The sequence below is a fragment of the Triturus cristatus genome, chromosome 9 (genome assembly GCF_964204655.1).
Source record: "Triturus cristatus chromosome 9, aTriCri1.1, whole genome shotgun sequence".
Taxonomy (NCBI): Eukaryota; Metazoa; Chordata; class Amphibia; order Caudata; family Salamandridae; genus Triturus; species Triturus cristatus.
Window position 1 is genome coordinate 162,986,955 of NC_140592.1, and position 21,363 is coordinate 163,008,317.

The 21,363-nt window shown below is 43.2% G+C and overlaps 1 protein-coding gene across 4 annotated transcripts in view; it reads right to left on the reverse strand.

Moving 5' to 3' along the window:
* Window positions 1–21,363, reverse strand: part of ERC2 (ELKS/RAB6-interacting/CAST family member 2) — a 2,271,945-nt gene that overhangs the window by 2,152,386 nt on the left and 98,196 nt on the right. The window lies entirely within an intron of this gene.

The window sequence follows — 21,363 nt, forward strand, 5'->3', positions numbered from 1 at the left end:
CCGGCACATCCGGCACCCTGGGAGATTGTGACCTTTTCAAGGCTTAGGCTTAGACAACTCAACTCATGCCACATTCCTGACCCATCAGCGAGTCTGGCAGGGCATTTGGCCGAACATGAATGCCTCCTTTGCCCCTGCCTGATGCAAACGTCTATCATGTGGTCTGGCAGTGCCCTCCAATTGCCACCTATTGGTATCGCATTAAGACTATCCTGACCTGGATATTGCAACCCCTGTTGCTTCCACACCAAAACAAGCATTACTGGGGGTCTTCAATGAGGTGGGGGCTACCACAGTGACTGCTCCCTGACTGAGATGGCTATGGTGGTGGCTAAATGAGACATTGCCTGCAAATGGAGATCAGCAATTCCACCAACCCAATTCTAGTGGCGCACAGGCATGGACTGGTAGGCTAAATTTTAAGAACCCATCTATGAAGTTTGAGGGTGCCCACAGAAGTATGAAACTATTTGGGACAAGTGGACCAACTATTACAGTTTGGGACAGCTAGATATGCCAAATGGGGGGACTTGGTGAATGTGTAAAGATCTCTATATGCATACTGTGTATGTGCTATCATTTGTTTTGTTTACATATGCAATAAAACCTATTAAAATTAAGTTTTACCTAGCACATCCATTAACCTATGTTAGATAAGCATTGGCTAAAGTGTACCTATCAACTTTACTCTTAGTCTTGAGGTACAGCATACTGGAGGAGCCTTGGAGAGTGTGTCATCATACAAGTTGAATAACAGGGTTGCTATGTTAGATCTTTAGGGTACTCTAAATGGAATGGCTTTGAAAGCAAATAATTATATGTTTTAATGCATTGTGTTCTGTTAAACAAGTATTCTTTGAAATAATTAAGTACTGTGACTTCACTGCCTATCCTTTGGCATAAGGTTTGTAAGAAAATGTAGAGGCTGATGGTACAGAAAGGTTTGAATGTATCAAGGAGTACTAGCATACAGTGTTTGTCTTCATCAAAGGCATGTGAGAAGTCAGCCATGATCTTGAGCTTAGAGCTGGGATTAGATATAAAGCTAGACTGATACAATCCCAGTAACTGGTTCGTTAGGCAGTGGCAACAGATTTCTTTATGACGTTTGCCTGGAGTGGTCACCCTGTAAGTGGTATATAGTCTTCAAGGATGTCAGGGGTAGCATTGTTTTTTTTTTTTAAAAAGGGCATGTATTGCCCTCTTTTAGCACAACTGAACATGCACCTTGTGGAATAGTTGAATCTATGGTTTCCAGTCATAAAAGCAGGGCATCAGCATGTCGTTGGCAAGGGACTGGGGGTCAGCTGACTAGAGCAAAGACTTAGGGCCTCATTATGATGCTGGTGGTCGGACCACCAACCGCTATCGTGGCGGTCAGGAGACTGTCCGACAAGCAGTCAGCCGTCCAACCCCGCATTAAAATGCAACAGCCGGGCTAGTGGTCGCAAAGTGCTCCTTTACACAGCGGCTTGTGCTGCGGCCCAGGAAAAGGGCACTACATGTGCCCCCTGGGCCACTTTACCATCGCCCATGATGGAGGGGGTCCTGTCTGCGGCCCCCAAAATCTGTATCTGACATCCTTTACATGGTGGTCAGTCCAACTTGAAAAGGCTATCGGAAAGGGATATTGTAATCACGAGGGTGATGCCTGCCTTGGCACTGTCTCCATTCTGGATTGTTCAATTCCGACTGCCGCACCGATGGGATGACAGATCCTCTGGGAGGTGGCCGTTTAGGGTCCGACTGCCTGGATTGTAATCTGGCGGTCGGACTAAAGGGCTGTCGGTCAGTTGGACCAACACTGACGGCCTATTGGTGGCGGTCCGACTGACATCGTAATGTTATGTTATGTTATGTTATGTTAATCATTCTTCTATAGCGCACAGCTGCCCCAGCAAAGAGGCGTCCCGGCGCTCTGACTGGCAGAAGAGGATACATAAAACAGAAAAGGAGAAAGCCAGAGAAAAGAAGCAGCGGGGCGAGTAAGAAGGTCCTATACAGTATATTTAAGATCCAGGGGGGAAAAGATAGGTTTTAATAGCCCTCCTCAACGTAAGCAAATCATCCAGGGTGCGGATGTGGGCAGGTAATGAGTTCCAAAGCCTGGCCGCCAGATAGCGGAAGGAACGCCCTCCTGCTCTGCAGCGTTTAAACCGTGGAACTGCTGCTAGATTTTGATCCAATGACCTCAGGGAACGAGAGGGGACATAGGGGGTGAGAAGATGCTCTAGAATCGGGGGAGAGGACAGCTTAAGAATCTTGAAGGAGAGACATAATGTCTTAAACTCAATCCTTTGAGCCATGGGCAGCCAATGGAGTTTCCGGATAGTTTTGTTAGCAGAGCAAAACCTAGGTAGACCCACCAAGGCTCTGGCCGCCGCATTCTGTATTCGCTGCATCCGGATAACTTCCGCCTGATTGGCCCCCAACAGGAGCGAGCTCGCATAGTCAAGCCGGGAGAGTATAGTGGCCTGAATTATCAGCTGTCTAGTGAGGGCGTCAAAAAATGTCAGGGCTGGCCTAAGCCCACGCAGGATGCCAAAGCAGGTAGCAGCCACTTTTTTAGTGTGTCCACAAAAACTCAGGGCGGGATCCAGCCAGACACCCAAGTTTTTAACCTCGGGTACCGGAATGGGGGCTGAACCCAACTCTGGGGGCCACCACTGAGCACCCAAGAGGTTGCTCAGCTTACCAACAATAAGGACCTCCGTTTTCTTGGCATTGAGTTGTAAACAGTTAGCCGTCATCCAGCCGGCCACTGCTGTCAGACCCTCCCTGAACCTAGGTGCCTCTGAGTCGGAATCCCCATTGAGTGCAACTGCCAGCTGCGTGTCGTCCGCATAGGAAACCATAGTCAGGCCCCACTGCTTGGCAACCGCAGCGAGCGGCTGCACCTACAGATTAAACAACGTGGGGCTAAGTGCCGACCCCTGGGGCACTCCCTGCTCGATAAAATAGAGTTTAGACTCAAAAGGAGGTGTAGCGACCCGGAATGAGCGACCTGCCAAAAATGACCGAAACCAATCAAGTGCCAAGCCAGAGACACCTGCTTCACCCAGTCGCTGCAATAGTATCGCGTTTGAGACCGTGTCAAACGCGGCACTAAGGTCAAGTAACACCAGTGCCGCAGTTTGACCGGAATCAAGCACGGAGCGCAGATGTTCCGTCATAGCAAGGAGAGCAGTCTCCGTGCTATGACCTGCCCGAAAACCATTCTGGGAGGAATCCAGGATATTAGCAGTCTGAAGGTGTTGAGTCAAGATTCCATTAACATGGGCCTCCGCAACCTTGGCGGCCCATGGGAGAAGAGAGATCGGGCGATAGTTCTCCAGTTTAAGAGGGTCCAAGGCGGGTTTCTTCAAGATAGGAGTGACATAGGCTTGTTTCCACTTAGTAGGTACCATCCCTGAAGACAGCGAAAGATTGATAAGTTGGCGCACAGGGGGGAAACATAAAGCAGCCGACTCTCTGAATTGCGCGGGTCTAAGTGGGTCGGCAGGAGACCCGGATTTAACTTTGGCCGTCAGCCTATCAAACTCTACCTCAGAGATACCAGAAAGTGTGGCCAAAGCCACATTAGCAGTAGAATTCAGCCTCAGGTCCTCATACTGAGGGATGATAGTAGGAAAAGAGCGATAGATAGTATGTACCTTTTCAAAAAAAAAGGTAGCAAGCTCATCACAATGGGACACTGAGCATATCTCAGCTACTGAAGCTCTTTTAGCGGTAAGGTCTTTAAGAACTTTAAAAATCAACTTCGCAGGATTAGGGCTGCGTTTGAACTCCTGGGAATAGTAGGCCGCACGAGCTCTACATATGGCTCTATGGTAGATTTTTGTTTTAGCGAGATACAGTATTTTTTTCTCGACATCATAGGTTTTACGCCAGTCTCTTTCCGCTTGTTTACATGATTTTTTTAAGAGCAAAAGTGTGCTATCATACCATGGACTGGGTTCCAAAGACCGACTTTTACTCCACGTAGCAGGAATCAGAGAGTCAAGTGCCCGGGCAACCCAATCACAAAAGAGATCATAGCCAGATTCAACGTCGTTGAAAGGGCCCAGCGGGTATTCGCTAAGTACCTGAAGAAAATCCTCAAGCTTAAGTTTCTTCCAAGGACGTTTGAAAATAGATCTATCTAGGTTTTTTGGAAGGGGGTTACTGATCACAATGTTTAATTCCAGGCCCTTGGTGTGGGCAGTGGCTTTTTTTAAGTTGATCTTTAAAATAAATAGAGCTAAAATGGGATTAAAAGAGGACTACGACACTGTAGATAGATAGATAGATAGATAGATAGATAGATAGATAGATAGATAGATAGATAGATAGATAGATAGATAGATAGATAGATAGATAGATAATGTATTGGTGGACAATCTCTGCACCACGGAGTTTTATATAGCACAAACTTGACCCGAAGGTGTTGGGTATCAGAGCGCTTTACACAAGCACCAGTTGCATTTTACATGAGGACACATTCATTTTTGTTAGTCATTTTTCCTTTTGTGGAACAAATTTCAATGGCAGGCTTACCACTAAACATACCACTGGTAGGACTTTCCAACGGCTCCCAACTTTACAACAGACCGTAAGTTCATAATATGTTCTAGTAAAGACCTAAATGTTTCATGTCATAGAAAAACCTCCAAATTGATATAGTTAAAGAACATTTATACAAAAGATCTGACTTCTATGGCATTCTGAATTTCTGTCTACATCCTTTTCTTATTGCAGCATAGTACATAAGAACTCAGAAGATGAATGATCACAAAAATGATCATGTCTCCTTGCACTAGAACACCATACATATGACTGCAACGGTTAATCACAGAGGCGGCTCCTCCGCTGGAGCGGAGGAGCTTCACCCCACTTACCCCCAAAGATGAAAAATTAAATGGTAATTCATTGCCATTTTATTTTTCATCCCCCCATACTGAACGGAGCATTAGGATGGGAGCGAGGCCACTACTGAATGACAGCAGCAGGGGGGAGGATGGCCAGATTGTGCACTTTTCAAAGTGCGCATGTCCCTTTGGCCAGCCGTCTTGCAGCAGCCAGCCACACATGCGCACTTTGAAACCTCTAACCCAGCTGTCTTAAGACAGCTGGGTTAAAGTAAGTGCAGGGCTCCAGTGTCCTCAGGATTGGTGAGTGGGGGACGCTCCCTCCAATCAGGGTGTAGCTCTCACAGCATGAGAGCAGCGCCAGGATTGGTATCCGTACTGCATTCAGTTCCTGAAACGAGTTTCGCAGCGGAGGAGGGAGAACGTCCGTTCAGGTAAGTGTTGTTTTTCAAATTAATGTATGCACACCTTAATTTCTTGAAGTTTAACCTTTCGAATTCTTTCCTATAAAAGATGATTCACACCAAAAAGCGAAGAGTGCACAAGCGTCACTGCTATTGTGGACTTCACAACCATCATGAAGAAACATCCAATTCTTTGTGGTAAATAGAGTGCAGGAATTTCCTCCAATGCTTCTTTAAATAGGACTGGCTTCAAAGCTTAGCTGTCTGCATTACAGCTTATAAACAATTTGTTAAAATATTTATAGAGTGGGCTTTAGCGGTGCAAGCAGTCTCATGCTATCACATTAATATGACTGCCCATTATTTTGCTGAGTGATCCTATATCAAATAAAACGGATTCAAGGTGTGCTATATTTATAGCGGGCACAATTACCTCCTTGTTCAAAGTTCAGCACATCAGAATGGTGGACAACGTTGCTGTCCCCTAAGCTTCTAAACTCACAATGTGTGCTATTTTTACCCTAAGTTATCCACATACTATTCCATTTTTGTAATTTGTTTGTCCTAAACGAGCATTCCAGTTTCTAATTCCCTCCTACCAATTTTTAGCTACGTTTAAAACTACCGATCCCATTCATATATTGTAAACAATTCCTGAGCCACATTAATTATGCACTGCAAACAAATGCGATCAGAAATTATTGGCGTAGCAGAGGGGGGCAGTCCGCCCCAGGCGGCACTATTTTGGGGGCAGACAAAGGCATTCAGATAAGGCTCGGCTTGCTTTCGTGGACGTTCGGGCTAAGACTCGGGCAATGTCCTCTTCTTTTTTTGTGCTGGCAGCTGCCCCCCCCCCCTCTCTTCCTATTATTCCCTCTCTTTCTGTCTTGCTCCTCACTTACTGAAAACAGTGACTTGAAGAAACGGTTCACAACCTCTCTTTCCTTCTTACATTTTGTTGCTTCTCTGTGAATTGGATCCAAAAAAGAAAAACACTCTTGCGGGAAATGCCCTTTTTCTGACATTTTTCTATTCCAAAGTGCAGCGGGATGGAGAGAAATAGGTTTTAAATATGAAAAATAAATGCATACCTAAATAAAGCAAGACAGTTGCAAAGTGGCCAGATTTGTTTTATTCACATCCAAATACACCCGCCTCACTTTACAGAGTTTGCCAGTGTAGTGGTACTTTTGTTTTCTAGTCTTTCTTTGAACAGCATTGTTGTCCCCAGGTGGGAAAGTGCACCATTCCTGGAGGGAGGTTGTCGGTATGTTCTTTTTTGCGTCCTTCTCATAAAGATGCTCGTATTTTCTGCTGTGCGTAGACGCATTATCTTTCCCAGAGGATGTGTTTTGGAAAATTTATCGCGTTATGCGGACCACTTCCTCAGGGAGTTCGTAATCACTCTCCCGTCATACGTCAAGGACACAAAGGACTTCTTGGCCAAAATACATGATGTAACATGGGAAGATGATTTCTTACTGGTAACCATGGATGTCAATTCCCTCTAAACTATCATTAATCATGAACAAGGAATAGAAGCATGCGAAAGATTCCTCAAACGCAGACACATTAGATTTAAAGAGCACACTTTGATGATACTAGAAATTATCAAATATTGTCTGAAAAACAACTTCTTTATGTTTGACAATGTGATTTACAAACAATCCCTCGGTACGGCTATGGGGACCAGCTTCGCGCCGAGCTTTGCCAATCTCTTCATGGGAGCATGGGAGGAGGACATCAGGAAGGAATCCAGCCCACAGCATGATTTCACTAAAGTCAAACTCTGGCTACGTTATATTGACGACTTGTTTGTAATCTGGAAAGGCAGCAAGCAAGAAGCCCATAACTTTATAACCAGACTGAACCAGAACAATAACAATCTAACACTCACACACACTACAAGTAATGTGAGAGTCGAGTACCTTGATACGTGTGTAGAAATTGCGAATAACAAATTAACAACTATTTTGTTTCACAAACCTACAGCAGGTAACACGTTATTTCATGCCCTTAGCAGTCACCCTAACACACTCAAATGGAGCATCCCCTACGGGGAATTGCTCCGAGCAAAGAGAAACTACAGCACAGCGGAAGGTTTTCAAAAGGAACAAATAACCATGACACAAAGATTTGAAGAAAGAGGATATCCCATGTGGGTACTCAAAAAGGCCATGGATAGGGTCAAAACAATTGACAGAGGTGCAATTCTAGAACCCTCCCCTGATTCCAATTCACCTACAAACAATGAGAATGTAGAAACTAGGCTAATTCTTACATATAACGGGCACTCAGATAAAATAAAGAAAATGATCTCCGGGAACTGGAATCTTCTTAAAGGAGATCCTGTTATAGGCAAGATGATACCTACACATCCCTCAATAAGTTACAGGAAAGGACGTAGCTTAAAAGACATGCTTGTCCACAGTGATTTACCCAGTAAGGAAAGAAGCAATATTATTGATCTACAAGGCTTCTACCCCTGTGGACACTGCAAGGCATGCGGCAACAGCCGCTTGCGTAAGGAATTTTGGAACAGCAGTACAAACAGCATGATTCCCATTAAACAGTTCCTCACTTGTAGTAGCACCAACGTAGTTTATGTGCTTGAATGCCCTTGCCAACTGAGTTACGTAGGAAGCACCACACATATGGCAAAGAAACGGGTCCTCGAACATATGAGGGCAATTACGAATAAGGACCAACAGTACCCCATTGCTCGTCATTTTGAAATAACATTTTTTTCGTACTATACCAAATTGTCCTATTATGTAATTGAACGAATCTTACCCAATAAGAGAGGAGGTGATAGTACTCTTAAACTGAGACAACGCGAATCACGTCACATAATTGGGATGGGGACCAGATATCCTAACGGCCATAACATGGATGAGGAGATGGCCATACACTTATATGGTGACTAAAGGGACAGTAAATTCCATCCATAAATAGGACGTAAACATGATCACATTTGAGAACAGAAGGGATACTCTAAGGAGGGTGGACTATGAGGGAGGATGTATTGAGGCCCAGAAAGGACAACGATGAACTGTTTTTATAACGAATGATTTGTACTCTGATTGTCTGTTGAATGTCTATTGCAGTTTGAGTAAACTGACCCTGTGTTTCTCTTTTACAGGAAGAAAGGAAGGGACTATGTCTCGGGCCCGCGACACAGGATCCCTACCCTTTTCTTCCCATGCTGCTCTCCAGTGGACAGATAAGATAAATTCAATTTTAACTTTATGATTTAGACACTTTTGAATCTGTTTTGATATTGGTTAAGGATGCACCAGTGGACCAACATGTTGCAATACAATTTAACGTAATTTTTACATCTGGACTAAATAGAGACAAATGCAAGGTACTCGGTACTTTTGGACGGGGCAAGTGTGACAGGCAGTTTATTTTCCTGCTTCCATTTATGCATTAGTATGATCTATGACACAAGAGATCTCGCAATCAATTATTAATACACAAGGACACCCAGCAACATAAGATTTAACTTACAGGAGGTTGGAAGTGTACAATAGCCAAATGTTCCGGTAATATCCACACATATATTACTAACATGGGTGGTAACTAAGGCTGTACCCACTATGGGAGCATGTTGTACCATTAAGGTGCAATACAGATCGCACACAGGCGAACCTAACATATCTCCTGTTAGTATTAAGCATACACCAGGCTACACACTTGATGCGCTCCTAATACAACACGCGACACCAGATTGCGAAACGCTACTTAATCTCATAGAACAAATGTGGAGAATAAACCACACGGCACGAAATGAGTCCCGGGGGTGCTTCTAATGTTTATTAAACATGTATGTAAGAGCCGGATAGCAACGTCCCAGTACCGAGCTCACTAGGAGCGATTTACCGTTGTTTCATTTAAAAATAAGTGGACTGTGAAGTGTGCTCTGCCATATTATATGTTATGTTTTTACTGTTTTGTAATGGCGCCCATTAAGTACCGCTATCTGAGAAGATTTTACTTTTCCAACATGGCGCTGTAAAACCTTTGCAACAGTCCCCTTTTCATGTCCATGATTGTACGAACAATGTATGTAAACGATGGTCCGGTAGCATAACGGTGTGTGAGCAAGCCCGTTGAGGGTGAAACGCGTCACGTTGGGTTTATGAAGCAATAAACCCCCTTGAAGTATCTTGGAACGGTGTGGTGTCTTTTCCTTGACCTGAGAGCACAGTTGGAACTCCGTTTTGTAAGGAATATTATTACCGGTTTACTCCACCGGCGCTGTGCCACCCCTCGAAGGGCTACGCTTTCCGACAGGAGTGCATCTTTTCTGGATATTGAATGGGAGAGCGACGGCCGGCCACAAACGAGCAACCAACGCATTCCTGTATACCCCGAGAAGGACCCGACTTCACGCTATCCCTGGAACGGGATACACCGTGAGGTAAGCCCATTGGGTCGGAGGCGGGAGGAACTGTTGTGATAAATGCGTGGTAACTGACGTAGCAAGTGTCTTGAGTCCCAGTCGCATGAGCGAACCTCTTGGTAGTTTGGATGCATAACATGATTGCACTTCCGTATTTTGTTAACATCCGAAAGCAGACTTTACGCTGGTAAACTTGTGGATCACCGAGAGAGCACGGGTGTTCAGCAGGTCCAGGCGCACGCAAATTCTGTGAACAATGTTGCCTTTTGATACGCTTGTAGGTGCATTGGTCGCCTCATAAGTGTTAGCACGGTCCACAGTCACGGAGGGTGGACAAACCAACAGCTGTTACATGTCAAAGCCGAGTTTTACCCGGCAGTGCTGATGTGGAAGTGTATTTCAACTATAATACTAACAATCATCATTTGATCAGGAGAGGTCTGCAATACGAAGGACTTACTTTTATTTCTATTCTTTGTGAACAAGGATTTCCTTGTAAGACATAGTGACACTTGCACAGATTTGATTGTGGCAAGGGGAACCCTGTATTGTCACAGGGGGGTTTCGGACTGACACACACCAAAACCAAGAGCTGGTCCACTGGAGAGCATCAGTTCTTTTGCAATGGAAGAGGATGATGAACGCAGAGCAGCAGCACAAACGCTGTTTGCGAGAGCACCTGGGAAAGGTCATAACCCTGCTCTCACCACCACGAGGAATGAACCAACCATTATGGAGACACTAAGGAAATATGAAAAACTTCATAAACAAGAAATTTCAAAGTGGTGGGAAGCGACATCATTACAGGATTACATAGACAAGGGCATGGTCCCTCGTGGATTAAGGATTTACATTACTCCCTCTTATGATTCACTAAATCCCCAAATGTTGGAAGAATGGTCGGCGAACTCTGCAAACAGCTCTACCAATATGTTAAGGATTTTGGTGAAATACGCCTGGGCAGATAGAGACGGTATCAACATAGAGATTAGACGCATCAAAGAGGAATTAGAGTCTAACCCAGAACAAGAATTAATCTGTAAATTTCTGGATGAAATGAAAAAGAGATTAAAACTGGTGGAAGATGATATAAAGGCTAGAAAACAAAGGAAACTCCACAGAGATTGTGGGGACTATGAGTCAGGAAGAATCCTCACGCACAGCAGAAAATACGACCATCTTTATGAGAAGGACGCAAAAAAGAACATACCGACAACCTCAATACCAGCTAATAATAATGAAGACAAGACCATCTATTCAAGTGATACGAACACTGAAGGCTCAGATACGACACCAACATCCGAAGGAACAACGTCGGAAGGGGAAGCCACCTCACGTCCAACTTCTTTTTTAGACGAATATCGGCTCATGAGACGGAGCCGCCAAACTTTGAAAACAAATCAGGAGAATCAGAGAGAAGCAACACCAACGAGAAGAGGAAGGGGCAGAGGAAGAACAAGAGGACCAAGAGGAAGAGGAGGAAGAGGATCCTACAGAGGAGACAGAAAAGACTACGATTCGGAGCCAGTGGGAAGACAACAGACACGCTCCAAGACCAATGCATAATGGATGACAACATGGTAAATTTAACTATTGTTAACCTCTCCATGAGAAACATCAGTCTCAAAGACAAAATAACCTTATGCCTTGGACTTTCTTTCTGTCCATCAATCCCCATGAATTATGTAAATGACAGAATTGATATTTTTAAATTCTGCAGAAAACTAAAACTTAAAAAATGGCACACTTTGAAACCAACAAGAAATAGAACTAGGCCCCAAAAAGATAGCTCTGTAACAGATGAGGAATTGACTATAGGGGATATTGATCTGTTGGTCGCAATGCATGAATTACAAAACGACATCAGTGACGGAGATGCCAATAGTGAGGCTCAACGAATTTTGAATGAAATGGAGATAAGGTGCGACGCATCTACCATTTCTGGTTTCAAACCAAAATCTACTTTCTTACCGACAATGAGCCATGACAATATTGACACTTTTCAGGAGCAGGTGAGCCAGAACCTTCTGAAATTTAGGCAACAAAACTGGGCCAAGAAAATGCAAACTTTTAAACACAATCTCACCCTTACACAAAGGAGGGCTATACAAGAGCTAGCCGAAGATGACAGTATCGTAATCCGACCCGCCGATAAGGGGGGCAACATTGTCATCCTGTCTAGGGAAATGTACGTAGCAGAAGCTATGAGACAACTGAGTGACACTAGCACTTACTCTAGATCTAACCGTGCAGACTACAATAACAGCATTGTACAGATTTGGGAAAAACTGGGCGAATGGAAGGACAAGGGATTGATTGAATGGGAAGAATTTTGTTACCTGAAGAAAGATTACCCTATCCTCCCTGTGATGTACCTACTTCCCAAAATACATAAAAATAAGGTCAATCCCCCAGGTAGACCCATTATGTCTTCCAGAGGATGTGTTTTGGAAAATTTATCGCGTTATGCGGACCACTTCCTCAGGGAGTTCGTAATCACTCTCCCGTCATACGCCAAGGACACAAAGGACTTCTTGGCCAAAATACATGATGTAACATGGGAAGATGATTTCTTACTGGTAACCATGGATGTCAATTCCCTCTACACTATCATTAATCATGAACAAGGAATAGAAGCATGCGAAAGATTCCTCAAACGCAGACACATTAGATTTAAAGAGCACACTTTGATGATACTAGAAATTATCAAATATTGTCTGAAAAACAACTTCTTTATGTTTGACAATGTGATTTACAAACAATCCCTCGGTACGGCTATGGGGACCAGCTTCGCGCCGAGCTTTGCCAATCTCTTCATGGGAGCATGGGAGGAGGACATCAGGAAGGAATCCAGCCTACAGCATGATTTCACTAAAGTCAAACTCTGGCTACGTTATATTGACGACTTGTTTGTAATCTGGAAAGGCAGCAAGCAAGAAGCCCATAACTTTATCACCAGACTGAACCAGAACAATAACAATCTAACACTCACACACACTACAAGTAATGTGAGGGTCGAGTACCTTGATACGTGTGTAGAAATTGCGAATAAAAAATTAACAACTATTTTGTTTCGCAAACCTACAGCAGGTAACACGTTATTACATGCCCTTAGCAGTCACCCTAACACACTCAAATGGAGCATCCCCTACGGGGAATTGCTCCGAGCAAAGAGAAACTGCAGCACAGAGGAAGGTTTTCAAAAGGAACAAATAACCATGACACAAAGATTTAAAGAAAGAGGATATCCCATGTGGGTACTCAAAAAGGCCATGGATAGGGTCAAAACAATTGACAGAGGTGCAATTCTAGAACCCTCCCCTGATTCCAATTCACCTACAAACAATGAGAATGTAGAAACTAGGCTAATTCTTACATATAACGGGCACTCAGATAAAATCAAGAAAATGATCTCCGGGAACTGGAATCTTCTTAAAGGAGATCCTGTTATAGGCAAGATGATACCTACACATCCCTCAATAAGTTACAGGAAAGGACGTAGCTTAAAAGACATGCTTGTCCACAGTGATTTACCCAGTAAGGAAAGAAGCAATATTATTGATCTACAAGGCTTCTACCCCTGTGGACACTGCAAGGCATGCGGCAACAGCCGCTTGCGTAAGGAATTTTGGAACAGCAGTACAAACAGCATGATTCCCATTAAACAGTTCCTCACTTGTAGTAGCACCAACGTAGTTTATGTGCTTGAATGCCCTTGCCAACTGAGTTACGTAGGAAGCACCACACATATGGCAAAGAAACGGGTCCTCGAACATATGAGGGCAATTACGAATAAGGACCAACAGTACCCCATTGCTCGTCATTTTGAAATAACATTTTTTTCGTACTATACCAAATTGTCCTATTATGTAATTGAACGAATCTTACCCAATAAGAGAGGAGGTGATAGTACTCTTAAACTGAGACAACGCGAATCACGTCACATAATTGGGATGGGGACCAGATATCCTAACGGCCATAACATGGATGAGGAGATGGCCATACACTTATATGGTGACTAAAGGGACAGTAAATTCCATCCATAAATAGGACGTAAACATGATCACATTTGAGAACAGAAGGGATACTCTAAGGAGGGTGGACTATGAGGGAGGATGTATTGAGGCCCAGAAAGGACAACGATGAACTGTTTTTATAACGAATGATTTGTACTCTGATTGTCTGTTGAATGTCTATTGCAGTTTGAGTAAACTGACCCTGTGTTTCTCTTTTACAGGAAGAAAGGAAGGGACTATGTCTCGGGCCCGCGACACAGGATCCCTACCCTTTTCTTCCCATGCTGCTCTCCAGTGGACAGATAAGATAAATTCAATTTTAACTTTATGATTTAGACACTTTTGAATCTGTTTTGATATTGGTTAAGGATGCACCAGTGGACCAACATGTTGCAATACAATTTAACGTAATTTTTACATCTGGACTAAATAGAGACAAATGCAAGGTACTCGGTACTTTTGGACGGGGCAAGTGTGACAGGCAGTTTATTTTCCTGCTTCCATTTATGCATTAGTATGATCTATGACACAAGAGATCTCGCAATCAATTATTAATACACAAGGACACCCAGCAACATAAGATTTAACTTACAGGAGGTTGGAAGTGTACAATAGCCAAATGTTCCGGTAATATCCACACATATATTACTAACATGGGTGGTAACTAAGGCTGTACCCACTATGGGAGCATGTTGTACCATTAAGGTGCAATACAGATCGCACACAGGCGAACCTAACATATCTCCTGTTAGTATTAAGCATACACCAGGCTACACACTTGATGCGCTCCTAATACAACACGCGACACCAGATTGCGAAACGCTACTTAATCTCATAGAACAAATGTGGAGAATAAACCACACGGCACGAAATGAGTCCCGGGGGTGCTTCTAATGTTTATTAAACATGTATGTAAGAGCCGGATAGCAACGTCCCAGTACCGAGCTCACTAGGAGCGATTTACCGTTGTTTCATTTAAAAATAAGTGGACTGTGAAGTGTGCTCTGCCATATTATATGTTATGTTTTTACTGTTTTGTAATGGCGCCCATTAAGTACCGCTATCTGAGAAGATTTTACTTTTCCAACATGGCGCTGTAAAACCTTTGCAACAGTCCCCTTTTCATGTCCATGATTGTACGAACAATGTATGTAAACGATGGTCCGGTAGCATAACGGTGTGTGAGCAAGCCCGTTGAGGGTGAAACGCGTCACGTTGGGTTTATGAAGCAATAAACCCCCTTGAAGTATCTTGGAACGGTGTGGTGTCTTTTCCTTGACCTGAGAGCACAGTTGGAACTCCGTTTTGTAAGGAATATTATTACCGGTTTACTCCACCGGCGCTGTGCCACCCCTCGAAGGGCTACGCTTTCCGACAGGAGTGCATCTTTTCTGGATATTGAATGGGAGAGCGACGGCCGGCCACAAACGAGCAACCAACGCATTCCTGTATACCCCGAGAAGGACCCGACTTCACGCTATCCCTGGAACGGGATACACCGTGAGGTAAGCCCATTGGGTCGGAGGCGGGAGGAACTGTTGTGATAAATGCGTGGTAACTGACGTAGCAAGTGTCTTGAGTCCCAGTCGCATGAGCGAACCTCTTGGTAGTTTGGATGCATAACATGATTGCACTTCCGTATTTTGTTAACATCCGAAAGCAGACTTTACGCTGGTAAACTTGTGGATCACCGAGAGAGCACGGGTGTTCAGCAGGTCCAGGCGCACGCAAATTCTGTGAACAATGTTGCCTTTTGATACGCTTGTAGGTGCATTGGTCGCCTCATAAGTGTTAGCACGGTCCACAGTCACGGAGGGTGGACAAACCAACAGCTGTTACATGTCAAAGCCGAGTTTTACCCGGCAGTGCTGATGTGGAAGTGTATTTCAACTATAATACTAACAATCATCATTTGATCAGGAGAGGTCTGCAATACGAAGGACTTACTTTTATTTCTATTCTTTGTGAACAAGGATTTCCTTGTAAGACATAGTGACACTTGCACAGATTTGATTGTGGCAAGGGGAACCCTGTATTGTCACAGGGGGGTTTCGGACTGACACACACCAAAACCAAGAGCTGGTCCACTGGAGAGCATCAGTTCTTTTGCAATGGAAGAGGATGATGAACGCAGAGCAGCAGCACAAACGCTGTTTGCGAGAGCACCTGGGAAAGGTCATAACCCTGCTCTCACCACCACGAGGAATGAACCAACCATTATGGAGACACTAAGGAAATATGAAAAACTTCATAAACAAGAAATTTCAAAGTGGTGGGAAGCGACATCATTACAGGATTACATAGACAAGGGCATGGTCCCTCGTGGATTAAGGATTTACATTACTCCCTCTTATGATTCACTAAATCCCCAAATGTTGGAAGAATGGTCGGCGAACTCTGCAAACAGCTCTACCAATATGTTAAGGATTTTGGTGAAATACGCCTGGGCAGATAGAGACGGTATCAACATAGAGATTAGACGCATCAAAGAGGAATTAGAGTCTAACCCAGAACAAGAATTAATCTGTAAATTTCTGGATGAAATGAAAAAGAGATTAAAACTGGTGGAAGATGATATAAAGGCTAGAAAACAAAGGAAACTCCACAGAGATTGTGGGGACTATGAGTCAGGAAGAATCCTCACGCACAGCAGAAAATACGACCATCTTTATGAGAAGGACGCAAAAAAGAACATACCGACAACCTCAATACCAGCTAATAATAATGAAGACAAGACCATCTATTCAAGTGATACGAACACTGAAGGCTCAGATACGACACCAACATCCGAAGGAACAACGTCGGAAGGGGAAGCCACCTCACGTCCAACTTCTTTTTTAGACGAATATCGGCTCATGAGACGGAGCCGCCAAACTTTGAAAACAAATCAGGAGAATCAGAGAGAAGCAACACCAACGAGAAGAGGAAGGGGCAGAGGAAGAACAAGAGGACCAAGAGGAAGAGGAGGAAGAGGATCCTACAGAGGAGACAGAAAAGACTACGATTCGGAGCCAGTGGGAAGACAACAGACACGCTCCAAGACCAATGCATAATGGATGACAACATGGTAAATTTAACTATTGTTAACCTCTCCATGAGAAACATCAGTCTCAAAGACAAAATAACCTTATGCCTTGGACTTTCTTTCTGTCCATCAATCCCCATGAATTATGTAAATGACAGAATTGATATTTTTAAATTCTGCAGAAAACTAAAACTTAAAAAATGGCACACTTTGAAACCAACAAGAAATAGAACTAGGCCCCAAAAAGATAGCTCTGTAACAGATGAGGAATTGACTATAGGGGATATTGATCTGTTGGTCGCAATGCATGAATTACAAAACGACATCAGTGACGGAGATGCCAATAGTGAGGCTCAACGAATTTTGAATGAAATGGAGATAAGGTGCGACGCATCTACCATTTCTGGTTTCAAACCAAAATCTACTTTCTTACCGACAATGAGCCATGACAATATTGACACTTTTCAGGAGCAGGTGAGCCAGAACCTTCTGAAATTTAGGCAACAAAACTGGGCCAAGAAAATGCAAACTTTTAAACACAATCTCACCCTTACACAAAGGAGGGCTATACAAGAGCTAGCCGAAGATGACAGTATCGTAATCCGACCCGCCGATAAGGGGGGCAACATTGTCATCCTGTCTAGGGAAATGTACGTAGCAGAAGCTATGAGACAACTGAGTGACACTAGCACTTACTCTAGATCTAACCGTGCAGACTACAATAACAGCATTGTACAGATTTGGGAAAAACTGGGCGAATGGAAGGACAAGGGATTGATTGAATGGGAAGAATTTTGTTACCTGAAGAAAGATTACCCTATCCTCCCTGTGATGTACCTACTTCCCAAAATACATAAAAATAAGGTCAATCCCCCAGGTAGACCCATTATGTCTTCCAGAGGATGTGTTTTGGAAAATTTATCGCGTTATGCGGACCACTTCCTCAGGGAGTTCGTAATCACTCTCCCGTCATACGCCAAGGACACAAAGGACTTCTTGGCCAAAATACATGATGTAACATGGGAAGATGATTTCTTACTGGTAACCATGGATGTCAATTCCCTCTACACTATCATTAATCATGAACAAGGAATAGAAGCATGCGAAAGATTCCTCAAACGCAGACACATTAGATTTAAAGAGCACACTTTGATGATACTAGAAATTATCAAATATTGTCTGAAAAACAACTTCTTTATGTTTGACAATGTGATTTACAAACAATCCCTCGGTACGGCTATGGGGACCAGCTTCGCGCCGAGCTTTGCCAATCTCTTCATGGGAGCATGGGAGGAGGACATCAGGAAGGAATCCAGCCTACAGCATGATTTCACTAAAGTCAAACTCTGGCTACGTTATATTGACGACTTGTTTGTAATCTGGAAAGGCAGCAAGCAAGAAGCCCATAACTTTATCACCAGACTGAACCAGAACAATAACAATCTAACACTCACACACACTACAAGTAATGTGAGGGTCGAGTACCTTGATACGTGTGTAGAAATTGCGAATAAAAAATTAACAACTATTTTGTTTCGCAAACCTACAGCAGGTAACACGTTATTACATGCCCTTAGCAGTCACCCTAACACACTCAAATGGAGCATCCCCTACGGGGAATTGCTCCGAGCAAAGAGAAACTGCAGCACAGAGGAAGGTTTTCAAAAGGAACAAATAACCATGACACAAAGATTTAAAGAAAGAGGATATCCCATGTGGGTACTCAAAAAGGCCATGGATAGGGTCAAAACAATTGACAGAGGTGCAATTCTAGAACCCTCCCCTGATTCCAATTCACCTACAAACAATGAGAATGTAGAAACTAGGCTAATTCTTACATATAACGGGCACTCAGATAAAATCAAGAAAATGATCTCCGGGAACTGGAATCTTCTTAAAGGAGATCCTGTTATAGGCAAGATGATACCTACACATCCCTCAATAAGTTACAGGAAAGGACGTAGCTTAAAAGACATGCTTGTCCACAGTGATTTACCCAGTAAGGAAAGAAGCAATATTATTGATCTACAAGGCTTCTACCCCTGTGGACACTGCAAGGCATGCGGCAACAGCCGCTTGCGTAAGGAATTTTGGAACAGCAGTACAAACAGCATGATTCCCATTAAACAGTTCCTCACTTGTAGTAGCACCAACGTAGTTTATGTGCTTGAATGCCCTTGCCAACTGAGTTACGTAGGAAGCACCACACATATGGCAAAGAAACGGGTCCTCGAACATATGAGGGCAATTACGAATAAGGACCAACAGTACCCCATTGCTCGTCATTTTGAAATAACATTTTTTTCGTACTATACCAAATTGTCCTATTATGTAATTGAACGAATCTTACCCAATAAGAGAGGAGGTGATAGTACTCTTAAACTGAGACAACGCGAATCACGTCACATAATTGGGATGGGGACCAGATATCCTAACGGCCATAACATGGATGAGGAGATGGCCATACACTTATATGGTGACTAAAGGGACAGTAAATTCCATCCATAAATAGGACGTAAACATGATCACATTTGAGAACAGAAGGGATACTCTAAGGAGGGTGGACTATGAGGGAGGATGTATTGAGGCCCAGAAAGGACAACGATGAACTGTTTTTATAACGAATGATTTGTACTCTGATTGTCTGTTGAATGTCTATTGCAGTTTGAGCTCACTAGGAGCGATTTACCGTTGTTTCATTTAAAAATAAGTGGACTGTGAAGTGTGCTCTGCCATATTATATGTTATGTTTTTACTGTTTTGTAATGGCGCCCATTAAGTACCGCTATCTGAGAAGATTTTACTTTTCCAACATGGCGCTGTAAAACCTTTGCAACAGTCCCCTTTTCATGTCCATGATTGTACGAACAATGTATGTAAACGATGGTCCGGTAGCATAACGGTGTGTGAGCAAGCCCGTTGAGGGTGAAACGCATCACGTTGGGTTTATGAAGCAATAAACCCCCTTGAAGTATCTTGGAACGGTGTGGTGTCTTTTCCTTGACCTGAGAGCACAGTTGGAACTCCGTTTTGTAAGGAATATATATATATATATATATATATATATATATATATATATATATATATATATATATATATATATATATATATATATATATATATATATATATATATATTAAGAAACACCACTCCTCTGGTGGCAACATTTTATCACATTCCTAAAATCCATAAGGATAAGGAAAGGCCACCGGGAAGACCTATTGTTTCCTCGCAAGGCACTTTAACAGAACATATGTCTATGTTTATCGACCACTTTCTGTTCCCATTCGTGTTACAATTGGAATCATACGTGAGAGACACGAAAGATTTTTTGAGTAAACTGAACAGTCTAATTTGGGACTCCAAGTATATACTGATGGTATTGGATATCACCAATTTATACACATGTATAAAACATGAAGATGGTATAAAAGCTGTCCAATTTTTTCTCAACAGACGACAACTGAGATTTGCGGAACACAACTCTATGCTGATAGAATTCACAAGCTTTTGCCTCTCTAACAACATTTTTGTGTTTGGAGATCAGTATTACAAACAGATCTCAGGGACTGCGATGGGCACCTGTTTCGCCCCCAGCTACGCCAACTTGTTGGTGTGCTGGTGGGAGGAGCAGGTGCCCAAAACCTACGTGAGAGGAGAAATGACAGGCCAGGTAAAAGCATGGTATCGATATATCGATGACCTGTTCATTGTCTGGGAGGGAACTATTGAGTCAGCGGAAGGTTACATAGAGAATCTGAATGATAATAACCTTAATTTACACTTTTCGGGTACAGTAAGTCCAGTGGCAGTGGACTATCTGGATTTGAAGGTGTTTATTTCAGAAGGCAAGCTAGAAACTGCTCTTTATCGTAAGGATACAGCGGGTAATTCGATCCTCTTTGCGACCAGCAATCACCCCCCTAAATTAATCCAAAGTATAACTTATGGGGAGCTTTTAAGACTAAAACGGAACAGCTCCCGAGCTTGTGATTTTGAACTAGCAGCCAGGGAATGTGTATCCAGATTCCGCGTAAGGGGCTATGGACAGGCATTACTAGATAAGACACTAAAGAAAGTCAGGGGGATCCCTAGACAACACTTGCTTGAGAACAAGACAGAAATAAGAAAAGAGTCCGTCGACTTACATGAAGGTAAATTCAGAATGATCACAACATATTCTGCAGAGGCTAATCTTTTGAAACAAATGTTAAAGAAAAATTGGCATATTTTAAAAAGTGATGCAATCATAGGGGAGGACATTCCCAACTATCCAATGATAACCTTTAAAAAGGCTAGGTCATTAAAGGATAGGCTGGTCAGTAGCCATCTAACAAAACAATCATCACAGCAGGGTACTTTGAAACACATGCAAGGTTTCATTCCGTGTGGGAAGTGTAAGGCTTGTTCCAATAGCCAGAGAGTCTTAACCTACTCAGTACCTAATGTTAATCTGAAAAGACCTATCAAAAAGTTTTTAACTTGCAGTACCCGCTATGCAGTCTATTGCCTCGTTTGCCCGTGCGGCCTACTGTACATAGGCAGCACAATTCATTCTTTAAAAATTCGAATACTCGAACACAGGAGGGCTATAATGAAAGGAGATGCTTCATATCCTGTAGCGAGACATTATGACGAAAAACATCCCAATAGTAAAAATGTT